The following is an 8016-nucleotide window of genomic DNA, read 5'->3' as shown; positions in this document are numbered from 1 at the left end:
CTTCTGTACTCCCCAAATGTAACCTTTCATCCTTTCACGTTTCAGAAGCATAAAAATAAGGGCTGTAAAAATCCATGATTGTGGTTTAGACCTAAATAAAGAAACACAACTGCTTACTGAAAAGCCACCCCCTCTGAGAGAAATGTCAGCGACACAATGAACACTATTATTCCACTCCGTTACAACTAGATTGGGGGTTTATGCTGAAGTCCATAGCAAAGGGCACCAGTATCCTATCAGTAAACTACACTTCTGATCACCATTCAGTGCTTTTTTTTGGCTTAGCGCTTCCAGAGGAACCAGTGCATTGCCGGTTGGTGCCACGACACGCCTCCAACCGTGAGAGAAGGTGGCACGGCCGGGCCCTGCTCCCCAGGTAGGGTAGCTATTTTCTCTCCTGCTCTGTTCCACTGGATAAGCAATGTTACGCTCACTTTAATTGTGCAAGGCAATCAATTAATCACCTGTAATAATTTGTAATTCTGAGGTGTCATGAGATGGTCACATGCAACAATTGACTTAGTTTATATTCTTCTAAAGGTCTCTAGTTCTGTGCAATCATTATGTTGGGAGAAAAACATATTGTCTGATAGAGCAAGTTTTCTCAACTTTTTCATAATGCATCTCATTTTAAGGGAAAACTGTCTCATTGACCTCATCTCCTCCCATTCACAGTCACTTGGACCATCTACTACTTTCTGGCAATGAAATCCGTAGTTTGCAATGATTACGGCAATTATCTACATGCAAAATTTCTGATAGAAAAGAACATTATTTTAACCTTCTTTACTATGATTTAGCAGCTGGAAACAAGGAAAATGTCCAAAACAACTGTGCTACTCATCCCTCTGCAGACTATCAGCAACAACTCCACAGACCAAGCTGGGAACCAACAGTGATATGCAATAAGCAATTGGATGCATTTGCAAGTAAGGTGAGAAAATAGTGCAGGCTGTTTCAGCTGGTGCCTTCCTACTTGGAAATGCTTCTGCTGTTTAACTAAGTACATTAACTGTTGTTTTTTGGGTTTTTTTAAATCACATTCCAGGTGACCTTGCACTTTTTTCTTGGCATATGACACTCTTGTGGGTGAAAGAGGAGGTGTAGACCAAATAAATTCCAGTGAATAAAATAGCCACATACAATTTGCTAATTAGGGAAAGAATTCAACTGGAAGGTGTCCTAGTGTATTGGAATAAATTTCCCAGAAAATAATGGGATTTGTCTTACACTGTTGAATATCAGTGAAACTGTACTATAGATTTAAACTGAAGCCACCTCAGAACTTAGCTGTCTAGGCTAGATATCAGTCTTTATACAGAGTTACAAAATATAATTGTGAAATGTGAATTGGGGAAAAATGGTGGGAAAAATTTCATCAAATTGAACATTTTTAATTGAAATAAGCCTTTTCAGTGACTTTTTTGGTTGGAAAGAGTTAAAATATTTCCATTTGATAATATGAAAATAAAACAGACTGATAAGAGAAACATTTCTTTTTAATTTTATCATTCTAGTTTTGTATTTATTTTAATGTGATGTATTAGATTAACCTTCAATAGTGTTTCAACATGATTGAGATGAGTTTTTGATGTTTCCCAATCATCATTTTTTTTGGAACATCTTTCCCATGAGAAATTTCAAGTTTTTGCTGCTATTCATTATGGAAAACACCCTCTTCTGACCAGTTCCCATATCTAACGTATTATCTGTATTTAGAGCCTCTAATTCAGATGAGGGTAGTGCTACAGCTCATTACTGTGGCCCATATAGCACATGATGGTTACATTGTTCCGGAGCTGCTGCATCGAGGCTCTTATGGGAACAGGAAAAGGTTTTCTCTGCCTACGCTGAAGCAAATTAACGCATTATAATGACTGTGGTAGCTGGGACAGTGGTGATTGGTCTGATTTGGTGAGATCCAAGTTTCTGTGCTGCGTAGGAAACTTCGCTGTGTCTATGGCATCTTCCTAGAGAGCTTTGAGTCTTCTCTATTTAGAAAGCGAATTATTGGTTATCTTTAAAGTCTCTTGGTCATATTTGAGGAACTTGATGTAGATGATGAGTCAGGTGTACCTACCTCCAAGCTCTGACTACCTTGGGGTCCCTTTATATGAATGAAGAGTTTTTTGCTCGCCTTGTAAACAGAGCCCCAGATTGATGCAAGGGCAGTGGGACCATATGGTCAGCAGAAGAAGGGGGCAGCAAGTGGTCAAACATACCCACCCACCTACTTCACCTACCTATTCCCTCAATGTCAAGTGAGCCCACAGATAAGGTGTGTCATCTTTGAGAAACGCCAGGCAGAGAGCTTTTAAAAATAGCTCTGAGAAACAAATTGTTTTCTTATGAAAAAGCAAGTAGTTTTTCACCTCCCAATTCCCACTTTTTTAAAAAATTTTTTTTTATTTCATGTATCTAGGCTCTTTCGCAGTAAATATTTGTTGCAGGAGAAAAAGGGTGACACATAGAAGATCCAGAAGAAGGGATGAGGTTTATGGTGTGGAAGTGCTGCCTAATCCTCCCTCTGGGGAAGCCGGAGCAGCAGAAAGCATGGAAGGACATAGCTGCCTAAACCTGGTTATCCATACAGAGATGCTTTCACGCTCCTTGAAGGCTTGGCACCTCTGTAGCTGGGCACTCCAGTGCTCTGCAGGCTTTATCTCACTCTGGAGAGCATCTTGGGCCGGAGTTGTGCTCTCCTCCCCTGCAGTCTGTGTTGTTTAAGTCCTCTGGGAGTCTCCGTGGGAGTTACTGCCCCATTAGTGAATATGTACAAGTTCTGAGGAAAAAATATCACTTGGAATACCTCCACCTTGCTCCTATTCCCTAGAAATGTGGCTTCAACAAGACTCACTTTGAGGCTGCTGTGAGGTGCAGAGGCTGTGAAAGCATGTTGCAGAGCTAGCAAGCTCATCTCACCAAACACTGCAAGTGAGGATAAAAATTCATTTAAGTGGCACAACGTTGTGCTGAGATGCAATAAAAGGTGACTTCCACACTGACGGCGAGGCATTTCTCCTGGGCAGATTTTGAGAGCTGTTACATCCATTCTTGTATTTCTTCCCAGTCATTTTGGATTTGGCTGAAACTGGCTGTTCTTAGTGTTGGATTCCAACTGAATGAGTGGGTTTTGCTCTAGCCTCTGCCTGACCTTGGGCTACAGTCATTTCAGGAAGCTCCCTGCAAAACCAGAGCTGCACAAACTGCCCCCTTCCCCTCTAATTCGCCCAGCCCCTAGAATATAACGCAGTGACAGGTTGGCATCGGGGTAACCCCAGCGCGTCCTGAAAGAAAGCGTGCAAGTGCTTTGGGAAGACCAAAACTGCTTAAATGATTGCTCTCACATTCCGAAGTGGAAGGGAAAGTTATGTGTGTCTTGGGGGGGTGGGAGGCACGGAGGAGGCAGCAGAAATGCATCTTGTATTTATTTTGAAGTCGTAACACACCTCAATCACTTTAAACTGTATGTATTCTCAGGGATGTTTATGTATTCACGCTGAACATGGGATAACAGTATATAAGGATATATAATATTAGTGAAGAAGAAAATGGCTACTATAGTACTTTCTACTCTTGGTTTCTTCTACAGTAATGCCCTTACACCTTTCTTTTTCAGGCTTTTTGTAGCATCCTAAACAGAAGGATATTGAAGGGAGCTGATTCTGCTTTGATCCTTATGCTTGTTGTCAAAGCGCTTGGGATTGAAGAGACTGTTGGCTACAATTGACTGTGACAATTAGGAGATGATCAGAGCCCTAGAGTGGAGCACTTAAAGGGTAATTTACATGTCAGTTTGTCGAATAAAAAAAAGATATTCAGCTAAGATTTTTTTTTTCCCCTCAGAGCCTTGTAAACTGCAATTTGTGCTCTAGTAAGAAAAACCTGGCAGAGGAGTTAGGATAGCCATTTCCATTTGAAAAGAGGCAATCATAAGGCCACTGCTGAGCCTATTGTCCACTAAAAATGCTGATTTGCAGTCAGTGAGTGAAAGAGTGGAACCATCACTAAATAGAACCTTGTGCAAGGTAACTCCCCCTTGGTGGCTTTTTAATGTTGGTTAAAGGTTTTATATATCTTAAATCCTACATTTACTATCATTATAACATTGTTACTGATCATGAATGTCCTTTATCATAACAAAAAAAATGAATGTATTGAGGGGGAGGTGGGTGGAACACAAGCTACCGGCAAGTTGATAGGCTAACGCTGGCTATCTATTGTATCGGATCTTTCTTATTCTCTTGCCTTTTGTATGCCATCACAATTTTCTTCTCGTCACCCTTTGCACTTTGCCATTCAGGCACCTTCCGTAACAGTTTTCTCATAGGTTTTTCCATACCTATTTACACTTCATTTTATACACGCTCCCAGCAGATTTTTAGCACTTTCCACGTTTAACCTGCTGGGAAAAGAAAAGAGAGAAGGAGGTGACATTAGCAGTTGAGCTCAGAGTTTGCCTTGCTCTAACTAGAGTGTTAGGCTGTAATAAGGACTGTATACATACAGGTCTGAGAGGAGAGTGCAGCAAAGAGCTGTTATTTAAATAAATTTGTGATTTTATGCCACTCTCCCCAAATCTGATAGCTCTGATGGACCTGCAGTTGCTTTGACTGTAGAGTTATATGTACTTATAAAAATGTCAGAAAACAAAACAACCCCACCTCCTCACACTCCATTATTCTGGTTTGTCTGAGCATATGTTATATTCTTAACAGTTTAAGGAAGGGATATTAGGGGATATGCATAACACTCCAATGTCTGTATATGCAAATAAGTACATTTATTCTGACACTGTGTAATAAGCTTTTCTTCCAGAGATGGCATTGGCTCTGGTTTTACGATCATCTCAAAAAAGAAATGGTCACATACCCAAACTAGCATCCTGTATCAGTTAAAAGCTTTGTGTTGTCATGATTTTTGACCACGTAGCCCTTGCTGTCCAGAACTACAGAGCGTTGCCCTCAAAACCCAGCGGCTACGTTCGCGAGGAAGTTTTGTTGCTTTCCGTCGATGCCGAGCGTGTACACAATAGGTCCGATTCCGCCCTGGGTGGCAGACGTCGGCGAAACGCCACGGAGGCGAGCGGATTTCGGGTCTCCGCCGGTGCGAGCAGGATGAGGATCAGCCCCTGCGTGGCTGTGGGGTCACCAGGATGCCCTTTCGTTAGCTATCCGCCGTACGTCCTTCGGCATTCAGTGTGTTAAACACCGAACAATGAGGCTTCTATTTCTAGATTTGCACTAAGAACACGGTTTAACTGGGCTTCTGGGTGTGGGGAAGAACTAATTCTAAGTTGGTTAATACTCTGCAGCATTCCACCTCATTTTAAAGTATAATTTAAAGAAATTTTCTTCTTTTTTTTTTTTTTACATATAGATCTTCTTTTAGGAGCATTGTTCTGTTGTTGTTTACAGTGTCACGGAGAAAATCTGAGAAGAGGCTTTCGCCTCTTCTTCCCCTCGTTTGAAATTTTTTGAACGTCCCAATGTTGGTATGTGCGTGTACATCCAAGGTAAAGAACAAACAAAGATGAAGATATGAAGAGTAAACAGTATAATGATGGAGGGCTGGGTCTGGAATGACTTTGGCTTTGCATGAGTCTGCAGAATTGAGGCAATGCTAAATCTGTATTAAAAAAAAAAAAAAATCAGGCATAGCAGGAGGTCCTCATCTCCCAGGTAATGGCTGAATGATGAGCAGATGAGCAGTCGTCATATTGATTTAAGTGTTTTGTTCCAGCCAGTCATAATTAACTTTGATTTGTTTTTACTTTCCTCTTACAGGTTTGCATTTAAAGGACTCTCAAAGCACTAATTGTATAAAATTCTGGTAACTGCATACTCTCTTGCTGGAAAGGTAATGAATTAATGAAAAGGATATTTTTTTGGGGGGGGGGGGGGAGGTTTCCCTAAACTTTAGAATTTAAATTAATCTTTGGAAATGAGCAGAAAGAATACTTGATAGGAATACATTTTCAAAAGTCTTGATTTTGGGGAGGAGTAAGTATATAAAAAAAAAAAAGCCCATCAGAAGACTTGGAGGAAGTAAAGGTAATTAGAATTTAACTGAGGTGTGTGTGTTTTATGAATTACCAAACCTACTGTTCCAATTACTAAATGCATTTTATAGTAAGTTAATGTACTGATGGATCATAATGCCAGAAAGTATGTTAAAATATCTCTAGAATTGCCTTCCTCACATAAATACATAATACATAAAGACTGAAAGTCTACATATTCACAGTGAAAACATACTTTCTTATGCAACCCAGGGTTATACAGATTTAATACTAATTTAGGTTTTAAGTTCATGAGAATAAATCATACTGCTGTAACTACTCTTTATATTGGAATAATTATATTCATAGTAAGACATTGTACAACTTTACGTAGGTTTGAAATAGTAAAAGATCATGACAAATTACATGTAGTGAAATACTATGACCCCATTCAGTACCTATCTTTGCACTCTGAAACATATTCCTTTATTGCTTTGTGAATTAGTAATACGACGTTGGACAACTACAGATGACTTCTTGTTAATTAGAGGTAGAATCTGAGATGCATGCTGTGGTGCATATCAACTTTCTATGTTTTCTGCTAAGTTGTACACTGAGTGAATAGCAAAATGTTTTTCAAGAATAGGAGGGGAAAATAAACTCGTAATATAAATGTTACCTTGAGGAAAGGCATGTAACTTAATATTCAATTTTTCACTGAAATCATTTAAAATTATGACAGGTTTTTTTTTTTAAAAAAAATTGAGATATTGTGTCTCTAGTTCAGCAGTCATTCAAATAGCCTATTTTTAAGTGTGATCCGGTTTCTTTGGGGATGGAGGACAGACTGAATATACAATGTATGGTTATGTACATTTGTAGACTTTACTAACTGTTTTCTTACTTAAGCAGACCAGATCTTCAGCTGATACAAATAAGTAAAGCTCCACTATTAACCGAGGCAGCTGAAGATCTGTTCCATTAAATATACTTTTATCTAAAAAATAACAGATACTAGGAATACTCTTTGAATGTACTTCCAATAATAAAAATCACTCTAGATGCCTCATCTTGAGTGATTTAAAAAATTTACCAGGAATTCCTCTGCATCTCCCAGCTCACAAATAGTTTTGAAAAATTGTGCCCTAGGTGTAATCAATACTGGTGGCCTATTTCTGATAACACTGTGCCCCAAATCATTTTTTTAAACTGAACCTGAGAATTGAACCGTAGGTGATCTCCTCTCCTTTTAGTCTCTGACTGGGAATAGCTGTGGAATTTGGATTAAAAATAAAATCACACAGAGCCTATTCCAATGAAGTTTTTGGAAGCACAAAAAAGACAGCTCTGTGCAGATTGTTTTCAAGATTTCCATCCAAAATTCAGAATTAGGGCCAAATCTTCTACTAATGTAAATGGAGTTACTTTGAGGGAGATGGAGCTGAGCTCATCTCACCCACTGAGCGTGTAGACCCAAGTTTTGCTTTTTAAAGGCAAATCCTAGCTAAACCTGAACTGTGAACCTTTTAAGATTTCGCTGTCTTGCAGGAGGGTGCCTTTACAGTGGGCTCACTAAGATGGCTGTAATTTTCAATGGTCCTCTAACCTCACAGGTGATGGGCCTGTGTCATGTTCCTGCACATCTTAGCCCAGCCCAGCAAAGCTTCTGGAGGCGACACACATGTAAGGACAGACTCTTTCCACTGAAATCATTATGATTCAGTAAGTGACGCTCACAAAAACAGATTATTCACAAGCCTGTTACTAGTCTGGCTGTTAAGTTAGCATACGTCAACTGGTGTCAGCACTGGCAAGGGTGGTCCATTTTGAGGTACCCAAACAAAACCCCTTTTCCTCTGTGATAACTCAGCTGACTGAAGTGGAACTGCTAACTTATTGCAGTGAAAGTGACAGCAAAGTCAGGCCGAAAGGGGGAAAAAATCATTTATTTGCCTTCAGAATGCTGAAGCTCTAATAATAATAATAAAAGTGTAAGAAATATTGGGCAAAATAGA

Source organism: Rhea pennata, chromosome 6 (assembly GCF_028389875.1).
Source record: "Rhea pennata isolate bPtePen1 chromosome 6, bPtePen1.pri, whole genome shotgun sequence".
NCBI lineage: Eukaryota > Metazoa > Chordata > Aves > Rheiformes > Rheidae > Rhea > Rhea pennata.
The sequence above is the reverse complement of the archived record's forward strand: the minus strand, read 5'-3'. Positions refer to the sequence as shown.